General features: G+C 37.4%; 1 long non-coding RNA gene across 1 annotated transcript; it reads right to left on the minus strand.

Annotated features, from left to right (window-relative positions):
* Window positions 1–606: 606 nt before the first annotated feature.
* LOC109179799 lies at window positions 607–17,860 on the minus strand. The gene is made up of 4 exons (XR_002053983.1): window positions 17,782–17,860; window positions 15,866–15,868; window positions 6,922–6,929; window positions 607–617 (listed from the first exon to the last, which is right to left on the minus strand). It is a non-coding gene; the product is annotated as an uncharacterized LOC109179799 (long non-coding RNA).
* Window positions 17,861–19,499: the final 1,639 nt, after the last annotated feature.

Genomic DNA, 19,499 nt, shown 5'->3' on the forward strand with positions numbered 1-19,499 from the left:
AGCGCAATCGGACGCAGGTCCGCGACCTTTTCAGGGATCGGTTTCTTTGGGATGAGAACGATGTTTGAATCGTTCAAACCCGGGGGGAAATATCTCTGTTCAACACATTTGATGATGAACACAGATAAATCATGCCCAATGATCGGCCAAAAATGTTGGAAAAAAGCCGGGGACCCGGTGCTTTTTCAGGTTGCATAGCTAAAAGGGCCAACTTGACATCGTCCATGGTGAATGGGCTGGACAGCACATTCACCATTTCTGCCGTTACTTTCCCCCGCACTCGGTCAAAAAAATTGGCGTCACAAGTGCCGGAACAGAAAATATGTTCATAGTACCTGATTATTTCCCGATTCATTTCCGTACCCTCCACCCATTCGCCATTCTGGGTTTTGAGCTGGGACAACCGATTGTGCTTACGTCGAGCGGTTGCCATTTTGTGAAAATATTTAGTGTTCGCATCCCCATGCCTTAGCCAAAGTTGTTTGGATCGTTGCTTCCAGAATAATTCTTCGGCTTTGAGGACAACATCCAGCTCCTTCTCGGCATCCATGAAACGCCTCACGGCAGATGGTGAGCGATCTTCCTTTAATTGGTCCAGAGTACGTCGGAGTTGAGTACTTCGGAATCCAAATGTTCGGTGATGTTCACCTCCCCACTTCCATAACCGATCCCCACAAACAGCTAGACGGTCCGGGAATGGCAATCCTACAGACATGCGCCATGCTTCATCAACCACCCTCGTACAACCAGCTTCTAACATCCACGCTGATTCAAATCTGAATTGCCGAATTGCTGTACGCACATGCTCAGTGCTAATATCCAGGTAGATTGCACAGTGATCGGAAGTATGAGCATATATGTTACGTACTACCGCTCCCTCATGCAGTTCCACCCAATCCATCGTCGCCACCGCTCTGTCTAAGCGCTCCTCCACCCACGACTTCGTACCTCTTCCCTTTACCCAAGTGAAATGCCCCCCTGTCATACCCAAGTCAATCAGCCCACACTCCTCTAAAACGTCGTTAAATCCCTCCATAAGGGCCGATGGATGTGAGTGTAATCCTTTCTTCTCCGCAAGACTAGTGATGTCATTGAAGTCACCTGCAACAACCCAAGGAGATTGAGATTCCCCTTTCAGATTCCTTAATAAATCCCATGTGACATGCCTTCTACTTCGGTCAGATTCACCATAAAAACCCGTCATTCGCCACCCCGGCCGACCCGGCAGAGTTATATCCATATCGATATGATTATTGGAATAACTCCGTAACGTTGCCGTGTTCTTGTCTCTCCAGAGGAAAGCCAGGCCTCCTCCAAAACCCACACGATCCGCACACAATTTACCTTCAAAGCCTAATTTAATCCGTACCTCCTCTATCTTACTTTCTGTAGCCTTTGCCTCCATTAAGAAGACGAACTGGGGCTTCTGCTTGGACACTATGCCCATTAGCTCTCGAACTGACCGGTCGCCCCCCATACCCCGGCAGTTCCAGCTCAGTAGACTCATTGGACCCGGCGAGTCTGGTCCGCCAGACCCGCCAATTCATCTTGGTGTTGAGTGTCTGCCATCCGCACGTCCTCTCTGATTGGTTCCACGATCCCCACGCTGTCCTCTCTTCTACGTTTTAGATTGTCGTGCAACTCCCCCACTTCTTCCATTGCCATGATCACAGCCGGAGTCAAGGCAGTAGATCGACTTGGCGATCCCTTCTCAGAGGACGCTGCCTGCGTGTCGGTAGACAGTAGCCATTTTGCGCCAATTGGTCGCACTTGGCGTCTTGGCCCTGCCCGTAACCAAGCGCCAAACGGGAAATCGTCGGGTAAGAGACCTTCTTCGTACGCTACTTTACAGTATTTGTCGGAGTGGCCTAACAATCCACAACAGTAGCAGAAAGTGCTCAGCCTCTCGTACTTAAACGTGATCCACCGCGTCGCACCATCCCTCTGAATCAGTCTCATTCTCCTCTTGATCGGAGATGACATAGCCAACCTTACGCAGATTCGATAGAAACTCTTCCATGCCCCTCCAAAATTGAAAGGATCGGCTACTACGAACGACCCGATGTAATCCCCAATTTTAGCAATGAAATCCGGGGATGCATACATAGAGGGCAGCCCATGAATCTGGATCCAAAAAGGAACAAAATCAAGCAGAACATCCTCCGGCAGAGTCCCCCCAGGTACCTGTTCGCAGATCAAGTGATGGTTTTCGAAGGACCAAGGTCCGTCGTCGAGGATCCTCTGCATGTCTTTTGGGTGCGGAAACTGGAATAGAAATAAGTTGTCCGCCAACGGGAAAGCATACATCCCCATCACCGGGCGCCACACCGCTGCTAGGACATGTTGCATGTGTTCAAAGCGAATCGGATGATCGGTCAGGAGTCGACCGACAATATTATTTTGGATTGTCGCGTCCGGGATCGCCCTTGCCTCCGGTGCATCGAGGCCGCCACCCTCCTCCTCGGCTATTGCAAGGTCGGCACAACGACGCTCTAGCTGTCGGATATCCATTCAGAGAATCGGGATGCAATGAGAATGCCAGAACAGAACGTAGAAGAATATCGGGAGTGTAAATCTCGCAATCAGAAACCACCGTTATAAACGCCCTAGACCATTAGGGAGATCGCTCCCTCAGCCCACGACCGAGAGAGATGTCCACGATCAAAGACGGAGATCGGAATCAGGATCGGAGTGTACCGATTATTGCGGAGCGCTTTCTAGTGTATGGTATTGACTACCCATTTCCCTAATTTACTTAATCTATACTATTATTAAAAATAAAATCCTTCTTTGTGTTTTCCCGCCCAAACTCTTCCACCCAAATAATTAATAACTAATTAATTAAAGAGTAATAATAATAATAATAATAATAATAATAATAATAATAATAATAATAATAATAATAATAATAATAATAATAATTATAATAATAATAATAATAATAATAATAAATAGAAAAATACAAAAAGGATCTATAATTTATTTATAATGTTAGGAGTAAAAAGGGAAAAATGGAAAATGACCCCTAATTCACTTAATATCTACTATATATACTATTATTAAAAACAAAATCATCCTTTGTATTTTCTCGCCCAAACTCTTCCACCCAAATAATTAATAATTAACAATTAATTAAAGAACAGCAACAATAACAACAACAACAACAACAACAACAATAATAATAATAATAATAATAATAATAATAATAATAATAATAATAATAATAACAATATGAGTTAATGACCGATTTGGTCCTCCGTCTTCTTCCCCGATTTGGTCCTCCGTCTTCACTTTCATGTTTTCTTCTTCCTCGTCTTTCGGTCTTCCCTCCCATCGCTGCGGCCGGAAAAATTGCGGACATCACCTTGCGCGGATGGAACAGTAGCCACCAGAGACGGAGCCAAAGGGGGGGAGGGGTGGCAGCTGCCCCCCTCACCCCACCCCACCCATATATAACCTTTGTATGTATATATGTATATATAATACATGTTTCAGTAATATTATAAAAACACTCTTAAATGTCAATAAGAAATGAGTTAGATTAATTGACAAAACACATGTTTGGCAGTAGTAAAGGTCAAGGTTTTGAATCTTTTGGCATTAACATAGTTTTACAGTTTATTTTGACTCCTTCCACTATGGCTTCAACATAGTCACATTTTAAATATCTTGTGTTTTCTATTCAAATTATTTTATCAAATTAATTATGTTTCATATTTTGTTAAAAATACTTTTATAAAGTTTCAATGTGTTTTATTTTTCGCTCATATCCAACAATATTTACAACTAACTGCATTTCTTAGGTAATTTATTTATTTTTTTAAATTATCTTTTTTTGTTTTAATGTTTCGCCCTGGAAAAAATTATGAATCCATCCCTACTTCTTCACTCCCCTCAACCGAATTTCTGGCTCCGTCCACCATTCACCAACTCCAACTGAATCAACTAGTGATTAACAACGTAACTAACTACAAAATCCCTTTCAAAAAAAAAAAAAAAAAAAACTTCAGAATCATAATAATTAATCAATGGCCATGATGATCTTAATCCACACCATTAATTCAGCTGACCCAAAGTTTAGAATCGGGTGGCGATGTTGTCTGCCGGATTATAGATCATAACATCCAAAGGGAGTATTGGGAACGGAACTGTTAAGCTCTTCCATGAAACCGTCAAACTCCGGCAAACTGCTGCCGGAGTTCCCATCGGGCCTAAAAAATCTTTGAACCGGCCCTGCCAAATCTCGTTTTCATCGATCTTTGATCTTGTCTCTCAAGCTACTTGTGGGTTGGACTTAGAGCCCACCAGCTCTTACCTCCATTTTCTTGGTTTGAATTATGCCGCCGCATCTAGACTCCGCCACCTTCCTCGCTCTTTTCTTGTTGTTGCTTTGTTTCTCCGGTGAGCCTTTGCATCCAGCGAAAACTAGGGGTCAGTGTCACAAGACCTCCTTCCAAACCCATAATCTGCAATCTCCGATTGGGTCTCCCTGTATTGCCTCGAAAGGGGCTTCTTTGCAGGAAAGGGAGCCGACCTTTCGCCATTGTTTTGCTTCTTGAGCTTCTGTTTTCGTCTCCACTTGTGCCATTTCTTGCTGAAAACCAAAGCTGCAAACCAAAAGCTCCGTGCAATTTTCTTCAAGTCCCTTCCTCCTGGCTTCTTTACCTGGGAATCAAGATCTATATGATCCTTCATAGGTTTCAATTTATCCTCCTCGTTCATACCTGTTGGAAATGGTGAATAAAACGATACACAATATATATATATATATATATATATATATATATATATATATATATATATATATATAATATTGTCCCGAAAAAAAAAAGGAATTTAATTTATAAAAAATTAATTCCAACCAATTTTGGTACGAAACCAAAATACATATATATACCTCGTATATATATTAATCAACTAGGGATTTATTTTATCAAAATAATCCCACTACAACTAGTACGAAACTAGTACACGAGACTTAATTTCCACGAAATTAATCCCACCACAACTAGTACGAAATGAGTACAAGGATTTAATCTTTCCGAGATTAATCCCACCACTTGGTCCAAAACCAAGAACAAAAATAAACAAGAGACGGGTTTCTAACCTGAGGTTTTAACCCAACGAGAAGAAAGAAGAAGCAGAGGAAGCCCGAGTCGTGTGTACACACACTCTCCTTAAAATCGATTCGCCACCTCCCGGGGGTGCTAGGATCGTTGTGGCGTCAGTCTCCCAGGATAAAACGGACTACGACTTTGGCGTTCGAGCACTCCAACCCAAAGCCCGACGAACTAGAACACAAGTTGAGCACTCCGATGTTTTACGGAATTATGTTGGCAAAACAATCTCTCTTTTGAAATTAGGGAGATTAGAGATAAAAAAGCAATGGTTATTTTTGAGTTTCAAAAATGGCGTAAACAATCTGCTAACACCCAAGGTATTTGTAGGAGAAATAGAATTAATAGCCTATTCATGGCACATAAACCAACATAAATTCAATTTAAAAATTGAATTATAACGTTTGAAACGGTTGTACTTATTATCGAAATAATATCAAAGGTTACGAACTTAATACACGATTAATTCGTACCGACCATAACGACCCGTTTCAAAATATCTGAGTGACCGAGAAGTCCGTACAAACCCGAAAGGTTAACGAATTGGGACTGGAAACCACACCCGAGTGGTCCACACGCACTGAAACGGTGCAGCACGAATCAATGCATATAGCATTGACTCGTGCCAACTCATGTTGCTGAGCACGAAAGGAGCTCATTACACGAAAGGAGGTCATCACACGAAAGGAGCTCAATTTCCAAAAGCACGAATTTGTCCTTAAATCCCAAATCATTAGTTAATTAAGCTTTCAAGCTTAATTACCCCTCTTAAGCTTAATCAAGCTTACAACGAATCAAGCTTGATAACCAAATTACGAATTGCTAATTTAATTAGCAATTTAGCTTAAGAGTTCGGCTTCTCTCAAATAGGTTCATTTTGAGAATCAAATTCTCATTCACCTATTACTCATTTTGAGCGTACATTATATCTAATTCTTCGTCTCACTACGAAGAACCCGAATCCACTTTGACCCGACCCAAATCGGAAGTGGACCCACATATATTTGCACCACAAAATAATCACTCAAAATGCCATTTTTAGCTAAAAATTCCAACAATCCCCCACATGAATGAAAATTGATTTTCGGGACGAGGAAAAATCGACACGAACGTGCTCAACGGTCGATCCCGGCATAGCATAGGTAGGTGTTACCCTTTGAACCTTGCCTTGTGAAAATATGTTTACTCTACTGGCTGTATGGTAGAACTTGATGTCTTTGAACCAACTGCCGTTTGTGTAGACGATGACATATCCCACACAGGAACCTTCCAACCTTTGTTCTGTTCTCATGGGTGTGCCCGTTTTGGTCATGGGTCACTTTCCTGGTTCTGCGAGAGTTTCTAAAGAATTGAGCCCATCAATTCTCCTTTGAAGCGACCCCACTTCTCTCTAACATAGGTGATTCTTTATCGAGTATCCCGCATACTCACACATGTCAACCGACATTCGAATCATTAAAGCATCAACATGCTAGCCTCATGCGGGAGTCACTGTTCTAACAAGGAATGGTAGGGAGTCCGAGACCCCCACAGTGACATGCTTCGTTCCATAATTTAGTTGTCCCATTGAACCTAGGTGCCAGGTAGGTTGGGTGTCCACTATAGAAATTTTATTCCATGGGCTTCAAACTCATTCCTCGTGCCAACTTCTCAACAATATCTTTGCTCAACCCTTTGGTTAGCGGATCCGCTATATTGTCCTTTGACTTCACATAGTCAATAGAGACAACACCCGTTGTGAGTAGTTGTTTAATGGTATTATGTCTTCGACGTATATGTCTAGACTTGCCATTATACATACGACTTTGCACTCTTCCAATTGTTGCTTGATTATCATAATGCACACTAATTGGAGGTACAGGTCTATCCCAACAAGGAATATCCTCCACAACACAACATTTGTCTAAGGCTATCAGCTCAGATTCCATCGTGGATCTAGCTATCAAGGTTTGTTTCGAGGATTTCCAAGAAATGGCTGCACCCGCTAACGTAAACACATAGCCACTCGTGGACTTAGAGTCCTTCATATTCGATATCAAGTTAGCGTTGCTATACCCTTCAAGTACAACAGGATATCGTGTATAGTGCAGTCCCCAGTCACGAGTATATCTCAAGTATCTCATAACTCTCACTATTGCCTTCCAGTGTGCATCACTGGGGTTACTCGTATATCTACTGAGTTTGCTAACCGCAAAGGCAATATCAGGCCTGGTACAGCTCATTAGATACATCAAACTTCCAATAATCCTAGCGTATTCTACTTGAGAGATACACTTTCCGCGATTTTTGGATAGATGAACGTTAGTATCTAATGGAGTCCTAGCCACTTGATAATCATCCTTGTTAAACTTTGCAAGGATTTTATCAACATAATGAGATTGGCTTAACACGAGACCACCAGGTCTTCTCACGATTCTAATCCCAAGGATTAAATCTGCCAAACCCATATCCTTCATGTCAAATCTCGAATTTAACATGTCCTTGGTAGATTTGATCATTCGATCGTTACTACCCACGATGAGTATATCATCCACATATAAACAAAGAATGACATAACCGTCTATCGTTTCCTTACCGTAGACACACTTGTCACTTTCATTTATATTGAACCCATTGGTTAACATCGCATGGTCAAACTTCTCGTGCCACTGCTTAGGCGCTTGTTTTAAACCATATAACGATTTAACCAATTTACAGACTTTCTTTTCTTGGCCCGGAACCGCAAAACCCTCAGGCTGTTCCATATAGATTTCTTCATCTAACTCGCCATTCAAGAAAGCTGTTTTCACATCCATTTGATGAACTTCCGTATTCCGCAGTGCGGCTATGGCATGTATTATCCTTATGGAATTTATTCTCGTTACGGGAGAATACGTGTCGAAGTAATCAAAACCCTCGCATTGCCTGTAACCCTAAATTACAAGTCTAACCTTATACTTCTCAATGGAACCATCAGGTTTCAACTTCCGTCTAAAGACCCACTTGGATCCCAAGGGCTTACTACCCGGAGGAAGATCAACCAGTTCCCAAGTGTGATTCTGTAGGATAGAATCCACTTCACTCTTTATAGCCTCTTTCCACATTGGTCCTTTCGTAGAAGTCACAGCTTCTACATACGTTTGAGGCTCGTTTTCTAACAAACATGTCAGAAAATCCGGTTCATTTTCTAGTAAACAAGTTAGAAAATGCGTATCACATTCTAACATGTACGTCAGAAAATCTGGACCAAAGGATTTTTCAATCCTAACTCGCTTGCTACGTCTAGCTTCAAGCTCGGGTTCTATTTCAGACCCTCCACTGCCGTCATCCACAGCCTCGTCGAATGTTCGTTTCGACGTACTAGGTACTTCACTGGACCTACACGGAAATACATCTTCAAAGAATGATGCATTCCTTGATTTAATTATCGTGTTCTTATGTACGTCCGGATTATGGGACTCGTGTACTAAGAACCGATACGCACTACTGTTATGTGCATAGCCAATAAAGATACAGTCCACCATCTTAGGACCTATCTTTATTTTCTTAGGTGTTGGCACCAAAACTTTGGCAAGACACCCCCACACTTTCAGGTACTGGTAGGAAGGTTTCCTACCATTCCATAACTCATAAGGAGTCTTATCGAGCTTCTTGCGGGGAACCTTATTTAAAAGGTAGTTACTTGTCAAAATCGCCTCACCCCACATACTTTGAGGTAGGCCCGAACTTATCAACATCGCATTCATCATCTCTTTCAATGTGCGATTTTTCCGTTCGGGCAACACCGTTCGATTGAGGTGCGTAAGGTGCCGTACGCTCGTGTATGATACCTACACTTGCACAGAAGTCACCAATAGGTGCTTCGTACTCACCACCTCGATCGCTTCTAACCTTCTTAATCCTCCGATTAAGTTGGTTTTCCACTTCATTCTTATAAAGAATGAATTTATCGACGGCCTCGTCTTTGCTCTTAAGCAAATACACATAGCAGTATCGTTTGTTATCGTCGATAAACGTGATAAAATATTTATTACCACCGCGTGATTGTATGGATCTAAAATCACATATATCGCTATGAACCAACTCAAGTGGTTCCTTTTTCCTTTCAATCGATTTAAAAGGAATTTTCGTTTGTTTTGCCTCAACACAAATCTCACATTTGTGCTTATCAACTTGAAATGCAGGAATATGGTCCAAGTTAATGAATTTACATATAGAATTAAAATTAACATGACCCAGTCTACCGTGCCACAAGCACGAAGACTCAAGTAAGTAGGCTGAATTAATAATACATTTATTAATCGCGGTTATTGCATCAAGCTTAAAAATCTCATCTAGCACATAACCCTTGCCTACGTACATTCCTGATTTCGACAAAACAACTTTATCTGACTCAAACACTAACCGGAAGCCATTCTTGTTCAACAATGAACCAGAAACTAAGTTCTTCCATAGCTCCGGTACGTACAAGACGTTGTTCAGAATCAGCTCTTTCCCAGAGGTCATTCTGAGAACTACTTTGCCCATGCCTACCACAACAGACTGAGCAGAGTTTCCCATCCATACCTTCCCACTATTTTCCGTCTCGAAGGTAGTAAACAACTCACGGTTGGAACACATATGTCGGGTTGCACTCGTATCAATGAACCACTCCGTTTGGTTTGAACCAACCAGGTTTACCTCGGTCACCATTGCCGAGAGGATGATTTTAGACATATTCTGATTGACCCGCACCACGTTAGATTCAGAATTACAATTCTTCCTCTTAAGTGGTTTACAATCAGCCCACTTGTGGCCCATAATGCCACAAATAACGCATCTTCCGTAGAATTGCTTCTTGAAGTCCTTTCTGCCTAAAGGCAACAAATGGATACTAGGTTCCACTTGAAAGCCTTCACTCACGATCGTTCCTTCGTCAACTTGACTTAGGACGACGATCCCAGAATCCACCATCTTGTATTCAAGTAATCGGCTAATGACAAATATTTTTGCCTTAGCGTCATCACTCTTATACTTCAGGTCCAAAGATTCCCACAACGAGCCACACAAACCATTCAAAACATAGTTTAGGCATAGGAAAACAACATACTTCCAAATCCTCACTATGCTAATGGTTTGAGCGTTAGACTCATGTTCCTTTCCACTAGGAACCATCTCGATCAAGACCCATGACATGCCGAGAATCATTAGTATGTACAACATTTTAAGTTGTAACCCTTCGAAATTCAACATCTTGAATTTCCATGATCTTTCGACCAATCCACAAGGTATCGTCCCAAGTACCTTCATCGTAGGGATATACCCTTTGATGCCATCACCGGTCTCCGAACAAAAGTTCACCGGGGTTTCGGATTGTGCAACTACGTTGCCGATCCGACCAATTGAATGTGCACCACGAGCAACATTCACGGTTCCACCACTCGTGGAATCCATCAACTTTATTCACCAAAAATTAACCGGTTTTAAGATTGTTGGAAATGGTGAATAAAACGATAATATATATATATATATATATATATATATATATATATATATATATATATATAATATATTGTCCCGGAAAAAAAAAAGAATTTAATTTATAGAAAATTAATTCCAACCAATTTTGGTACGAAACCAAAATTACATATATATACCTCGTATATATATTAACCAACTAGGGATTTATTTTATCAAAATAATCCCACTACAACTAGTACGAAACTAGTACACGGGACTTAATTTCCACGAAATTAATCCCACCACAACTAGTACGAAACTAGTACAAGGATTTAATTTTTCCGAGATTAATCCCACCACTTGGTTCGAAACCAAGAACAAAAATAAACAAGAGACAGGTTTCTAACCTGAGGTTTTAACCCAACGAGAAGAAAGAAGAAGCAGAGGAAGCCCGAGTCGTGTGTACACACACTCTCCTTAAAACCGATTCGCCACCTCCCGAGGGTGCTAGGATCGTTGTGGCGTCAGTCTCCCAGGATAAAACGGACTACGACTTTGGCGTTCGAGCACTCCAACCCAAAGCCCGACGAACTAGAACACAAGTTGAGCACTCCGATGTTTTACGGAATTATGTTGGCAAAACAATCTTTCTCTTTTGAAATCAGGGAGATTAGAGAGAAAAAAGCAATGGTTATTTTTGAGTTTCAAAAATGGGGCGTAAACAATCTGCCAACACCCAAGGTATTTGTAGGAGAAATAAAATTAATAGCCTATTCATGGCACATAAACCAACATAAATTCAATTTAAAAATTGAATTATAACGTTTGAAACGGTCGTACTTATTATCGAAATAATATCAACGGTCATGAACTTAATACACGATTAATTCGTACCGGCCATAACGACCCGTTTCAAAATATCTGAGTGACCGAGAAGTCCGTACAAACCCGAAAGGTTAACGAATTGGGACTGGAAACCACACCCGAGTGGTCCACACGCACCGAAACGGTGCAGCACGAATCAATGCATATAGCATTGACTCGTGCCAACTCATGTTGCCGAGCACGAAAGGAGCTCATTACACGAAAAGAGCTCATCACACGAAAGGAGCTCAATTTCCAAAAGCACGAATTTGTGCTTAAATCCCAAATCATTAGTTAATTAAGCTTTCAAGCTTAATTACCCCTCTTAAGCGTAATCAAGCTTACAACGAATCAAGCTTGATAACCAAATTTAGAATTGTTAATTTAATTAGCAATTTAGCTTAAGAGTTCGGCTTCTCTCAAATAGGTTCACTTTGAGAATCAAATTCTCATTCACCTATTACTCATTTTGAGCGTACATTATATCTAATTCTTCGTCTCACTATGAAGAACCCGAATCCACTTTGACCCGACCCAAATCGAAAGTGGACCCACATATATTTGCACCACAAAATAATTACTCAAAATGCCATTTTTAGCTAAAAATTCCAACAATACCTTCTTCCTCCAGAATTTCCAAATTAGCCCCCCTATCAAACCCATTTTTGCCTTTGGGAGGTTCTGGAAGCTCAATGATCTCTTCAATTCCATCGCTTTCATTTCTATTCTCACTAAAGTCCTGCTCATTTTCAAGCTCCTCCTCCTCCTCTTCTTTAGACTCGAGAACGGGCCTATTGACAAAATCAACGGCACCCTCATTGCAATGAGGGTTTTGAGAGCCAGAATGTTTGGTCTCATCATCTAGGGAGATGAGGAGGATATTGGTTGCGAAAAGGTGATGTCCGTGATTTTTCCTGCCGCAGCGATGGGAGAGAAGGCCTGGAGACGTTGAAGAATAAATGAGAAATGTGAAATTACCTTTTTGTCCTCACATTTAACATTTTATCGATGAAATTTTAACGAAGGACTAAATCGAGTAAGATTTTAATAATTGAGGCCTTAATTTGGTAAGGGATATAGTCGAGGACCAAATCGGTAGTTTCATAATATTCAGAGGACCAAATCAGTCATTAACTCATAATAAAATGGAAAAATAGAATAGGAACTATAATTTACTTATAATGTTAGAAGTAAAAAAAAAAATGAAAAATGAAAAAAAAATCCCTAATTCACTTATTAATAATAATAATAATAATAATAATAATAATAATAATAATAATAATAATAATAATAATAAGAATAATAATGATAATGATAATGATAATGATAATGATAATGATAATAATAATAATAATCATAATCATAATAATAATAATAATAACAATAATAATAATAATAATAATAATAATAATAATAATAATAATAATAATAATAATAATAATAACAAGGTTTGAAGTAAAAAAAAGGAAAATGGAATATGATCTCTAAGTCATTAATAATAATAATAATAATAATAATAATAATAATAATAATAATAATAATGGAAAAATACAAAAATGATCTATAATTTACTTATAATGTTAGGAGTAAAAAATGAAAAATGGAAAATGATCCCTAATCTATATCTATACTATTATTGAAAACAAAATAATTAATATTTAATTAATTAAAGAATAATAATAATAATAATAATAATAATAATAATAATAATAATGAAAAAATAAAAAAGGAACTATAATTTACTTACAATGTTAGGAGTAAAAAATGAAAAATGAAAAAAGGATCCCTAATTCACTTAATAATAATAATAATAATAATAATAATAATGATAATAATAATAATAATAATAATAATAATAATAATAATAATAATAGTAATAATAATTATAATAATAATAATAATAATAATAATAATAATAATAATATTAAGGTTTGCTGTAAAAAAGGAAAATGGAATGTGATCTGTAAGTCATTAATAATAATAATAATAATAATAATAATAATAATAATAATAATAATAATAGTATGAAAAAAAATGATCTATAATTTACTTATAATGCTAGGATTTAAAAATGAAAAGTGGAAAAAGATCCCTAATCTATATCTATACTATTATTGAAAATAAAATCTTCCGTTGTGTTTTCCCGCTCAAACTCTTCTACCCAAAAAATTAATAATTAATTAATTAACGAGATCGAAAAGACTTGGCTCAAGCCTAATCTCGTGTGCGCCCACCTCTGGGCACGAATGTCGTCCGAAAATTGGCTGGCCTTTCGGGCTAAGTTATGCCAAACTTCGGTATCATACACGAGAGTTCGTGCGGTCGAACCTTGAGAGGTTTCAGCCTTTCGGCCTGGTGGCCGAAAGTTCGGCCCTGCTGTGGCGAAACTAAAGCTCCTGCTGTGACCGTTGGGGTTTTAATTCAGCTGTTTCGGAGTTAATTCTTTGAATTAATTCCAATTTTAATTTTTGAATTAAAACTCAAGGTAGTGGTTGCTGTTACAGGAGTTGTAGGGGTGCCTTTAAATGCCAAATTAAAAGCTACTTAATCATTCAACCCTATATAAGAGAGGGTAGATGCAGTAGAGATTTACATAGAATATGAAAGTATCTTTTACAGCCTAAAAATTCTCTGCTTCTACTCTTTCTTAGCCATACTGTGTTCATAACCTTGCTTTGTTCGCCGAATTCCTTGTTTGGGTGCTCAAACATTGAATCATAAGCAAGTTTTATCCTGGGAAGCCTAGGCTACAACGCTCCTAGCACTTTGTGGAGGTAGCAAATAAAGTTTTAAGGAAAGAGTGGTCGTTTGACTCTTGCTAAAACCCAACACCAAACACTAGCCAAATTCTCCATCTTTCCTTCCATTCTTTTCCAGAAAAATAATAATCTTATTTTATTAGATTATTATTTATTTTTCACCAACGGAATTCCAACAATACTCATTTGTGTTTTCCCGCCCAAACTCATTGTGAAAAATCATATACTTATGGTATATTAGTATAATTCTCTAATAATTATTATGATAATTAAGTTAAACATGACCATTATATTAATTTTTATAATAATTATAATTAAATTATTTATCATTTTTTCATATTAATTTTAATAATAATATAATTATATAATATAAAATCAAACATAAACTTTGGTCAAATAATTAGCCCGACTAAATAAATAGCATTCAAAGTTGAGCATCAAAGTTATAAATCAGAATTTTTAAAAATCATTTGATTTTTTTTGATTTAAAAAAAAAAAACAAATATAGGTTAGGTTTTTTTTTTTTTTTTTTTTTTTTTTTTTTTTTTTACGTTTAATTAATCTTCTTTTGATTATTTAGAACAAAACTTAATATGGAGTATTTCAATTATGCTTTTGCATTATTGGAATGATTTAGGTCATTATGGTAATAATATTTTTTGTATTTTTTTTTATAATGGTACAATTGTACATTACTTTAAAAATATTATACTATTATTTCTTTTATCGGATAAAATTGCTCTTACATCATTGTCAGAAATGCGCGACCTAATTACAAAGTTATTGATCATACAATTACACATGGACTTTAAAACGATATGGCCATTCTCCAAATAACTAACAATGTTAACATCCTACTAGCTCCAATTAAACAAGTTTACATATCAAAATTTTATCAATGCATGAAAACTACTTCTAAAGAAATTTGTAACTTAATTTTTACTATATCATTATAACAATATTTATTGTAAACATATATTTTGAATTATTTATTATCATCCACTATTGATAACAATTGTAGCAATTGTCATTGACAAACTCTCAATACAATTTGTCTCAACAAGGAATGGAAATTTTTTTTAAAAAAAATCATTGATTTCATTATTGTTGCTAAAAAGTATGTACAACACTTTATTACTCTTATTAAATTAAATAAATTAGTAGCTACAACAAAATATAATACATATGCATTTAATTAATTTAGAATTAGATGTCTATAATGCTTTATCTAAAACAAATTATTCATTATAAAAAAAATTAAAAGAAATACAATTTCATTAGTTATATTATCTTTATTTTCTACCATTCAATGATTCCTTACCTTCAAATTTATTAATTTATTATGTTCACTACATTGTTCATTGTCTTCTTTTTATATTATCTTGTAATTAAATATCAAAGTTATAATACAAATTAAACATGTTATATATATTTATTACCAAGTATTTTATACAATATAATAAATATTAATATTTTGTTCAATACTTTCACATGATAACCTACGACAGATATCTCACAACACATGAACATGTAGGGGAAAAACTACGACTACTAAATATCAATAGGTGTTTGTAAGATAAAGAGTTCATATTACAACTAAAATCTCAGTCATATACACAGCAAGGCAAATCTAAAGTTTCCTACACCATAATCTCATTGCATGATGAATCCCTCTATGTTGCCACCAGTAACCTAATTGCACATGACACACTACCAATAAAAAAAAAAAAAGGAGAGAAAATGTACTGAAGATGAAAACAATGACAATGCTACCCAAAAGAGAATTAAGAAGAATTAGAGAAATTTAAACCAAAAGTAGAATTTATTTAGACTGTCACTTTAAGACTAAGTATTTAGACTAGAATTATTACAAAGTTGCAAACATTTATTTTAGTGATAATTTTAATCAATATCTCATATATTATATCTTGAATTTATATACTTTAAATTACCGATTTAAATAAACAAATTAAACATTTATTTACCTATGCATAAACATCTCCTATATAATATTGCATTGATATACTTTGAAATACTTATTTAAAAATAATCATTGGGCATTATCGCATTCACGCAAAGCGCGTAAAAAAAAACTAGTATTATAATAAGGGGAAAATTGTAAAAAATGCCCCTCTATAATATGTCCATTATCAATGTCACCTCTGAATTATGAGTGGTGTAAATGTTGCCCCTCAATTATCAAAATGGTGCACATATAGCCCCTCCCGTAACGGACTTGTGGTTCCCCACCGCTGTCCATCGCTGATACTTCAAATCGAGGGAGGGAAAAAACAACTAAATTACATATTTACTCCGACTTAACAGTGTCGTACACTAACAGGGAACCACATGTCCGTCACGGGAGGGGTTATATGTGTACCGTTTTGATAATTAAGGGGCAACATTTACACCACTCATAATTCAGGGATGACATTGATAATTGACATATTATAGAGGGGCATTTTTTACAATTTTCCCTATAATAAGAGATACTATATTGCATCAAGATTGCTGAATTGCTTCCTATGACTGATCCTTCATGACAATTGCACTTCCACTTTTAGTCCCCAAGTATTAACCTTACAGACCATCGAGGTTTTCCATCCTTAAACATGAGATATCCTATGGCAATACCAAAAGGTGCACAAGAGAAGTATCCCACAACAACACTTTTCCAGCCAAATCCAACTCGAAAATTTTGTGAATCCTTCACATTTGGCACTTTCCCTCTACCCTTGTTTTGGTATTGTAACGTTAGTGGCAATCCACATAAAGGAGCATTTCTCAAATAGGAATCGTTGCTAAATGTGTCAAATTGTAAGCCTTGAGGTATCGGACCAGAAAGATAATTATAAGAAAGATTTAGCACAGCGAGAAATGTCAGTGATCTTGGAAGTTGTTTTGGAATCTCACCCACTAGTTTATTTGATGACAGATCGAGTGCCTTAAGAATGGTTAAATTTTCCAGTGATGATGGAATAATGCCAGTTAGCTGGTTGTGTGATAAATTGAGAAGCCAAATGACACGAAGCCATCCAAAAGATTTTGGAATTTCACCATGGAAGTGGTTATTTGATAAATCAAGAGATGTGCAGATATTGTAATGTACCACTTGAAGCTCAACCCCTTTCCACACTCGGCTTATTGAAGCTTCAAAAGATGACAACTTTTCATTATCAATTTCATGGTGCATGACTTCAAAGTTTTCCATATAATATATTTGCATAGGACCAATGAACTCATTGTGTGAGACATCAAATATGTGCAGCTTTGTGAATGGAAGTGTAGTATTATATTAGAAGTACATATTTCTCCATAAAAATGATTAGATCTTTACACAAGAACACGCAATCTGGAAGAGTATCCAACCAATGACGGAATAAATCATGTAACTTGTTGTTCCCAAGATCTAAAAATTTAAGAGATGTACAATTTACCAAGCCCAGTGATAGTGACCCTTCCAAGTTATTGTCATTCAAATTGAAATACTCCAAGATGCGTCCCTTTGTGCATACTCCTGAGATACTTCCCTCAAATTGATTTTGGGCTAAATTTATAACCCTAAGACCCCTGATTAAGTTCTCTAAACACGGAGGTAATGGACTGCGTAAATAGTGCACTACAAAAAATGCGAAAGTAGCGACGGACAATTTCCGTCGCTAAACAGGTGAAATCCGTCGCTAAAGTGTTTAGCAACAGATTTTGTCCGTCACTAGAATTTAGCGACGCAGTTTATTTCCGTCTCTAGCCTTAGTGACGGAAAGTTCCGTCGCGAAGAAAATAATTCGTCGATGTATTTATCCCGGCGACGGTTTGGACGTCAAAATTTTTGAGGGAATAATGACAGAATATCCATCGCTAAATCTAGCGACGGAATATCCATTGCTAGATTCCTACCACGATGATCTGGTGCGGAACTTTACAACGGACTAGCGGTGGATTATTCCGTCGCTACTTATATATAGTGTCAGAAATGTTTGTCGCTACCGTCCGTCGCTAGAATGTTGCGACAGATATATGTCGTCACTAGTTTGTTTTTACTATTTGAATTTGATGCCATTTAGCTACGGTTTAGTGATGGAAATATTCATCGTTAGATTTAACTACGGAATGTTCTGTCGCTATTTCGTTACCATTTTTATTTTATATTAAATATTTAGCTACGGATTTACTATAATATTTATCCGTCGCTAAATTTTCAAAAAAAATAAAAAATTTAGCCACTAATTAATATCGCATACATGCATTAAACATATAATATACTACGTCAATGATTATTGCTAATAATGATTATTGGCTTCCAAGTGACATTTTTTATGTGTTTGAGTGATTGATGCATGATCTTGTGATAATGTATTTTTAGAGCTTGTATTTAGGGTTCTTAAATGCTTTTATTTGAGCTATTCATAGGTTCAAGTAATAACTTTGTTGTATGGAAGATTTGGGGTCATTTGGACTTGTACTTGACCTTGTAGAAGAAAAACCGCGAAAGCTGAATTTTTGTGCTATAGTGTTCCCCGCGGGAGGAACCACGGGTTAGAGCCCTACCCGTGGCGCCACCCGCAGGGTACATGTTGAGAAATGGTGTGTTGGTTGTTTTCCCACCGATTCGCCCACTCGTGTGTGATTCTTTGGCCTCCATTTGATTAGATTGTTGAGCTTTTGTGTGTCTCCTTGATGTTACTTATGTCTAGAGCAATGTCTTAAGTGTCCCTATGCTTGTGGTCCAACTTTGTGATTCGTTGGATTATTGTGAGTCTTTGAGGTTTATTGGAACCATTTTGGTTTACCCGTTTGATATGCATGCTAGTTTTGGTGTCATTGATGCTAGTATGTATTGTTTGTCCCTTTCTATTGAGGATTGGCAACTCATGTTGCCAACCATGTTGATATTGGATTGAGGTCCATTGTTGTTGTTGAGTATCGTTTCATGTCCATCATTGAAACCCCTTACTTGGATCCCTTAATGTGATCCTGTGTGTATCATTATTCCTTGATTAAGCTATTGTTGAGCTTATCCCTTGTTGTACACACTTTGTGTGGAATCTATGTGTTGTTGTATCTCTAGATTCCGTGTGTATTGACTCTTGATGAGATGATGGATTGATGTGATGAGATGATTGAGCTGGTAAAGTGGATAGTGTGGGGACTTATGTGTGATTGCATCCGGTAGTGGGTTTAAAGCTCCAGATTGCCAGTTGGATACTTTACTTGTGGGTAACTTGGGAAACTCATTCCAGTTGCCAGAGATGGTAGCTAACTCGTTGAGCTTGGAATCTCAATAGGGGGTGTATACACTTAGGGGTCGTTTGGTTCACGGAATGTCAGATTACCTTAGGGA

Source organism: Ipomoea nil, unplaced genomic scaffold, assembly GCF_001879475.1.
Source record: "Ipomoea nil cultivar Tokyo-kokei standard unplaced genomic scaffold, Asagao_1.1 scaffold0980, whole genome shotgun sequence".
Taxonomy (NCBI): domain Eukaryota; kingdom Viridiplantae; phylum Streptophyta; class Magnoliopsida; order Solanales; family Convolvulaceae; genus Ipomoea; species Ipomoea nil.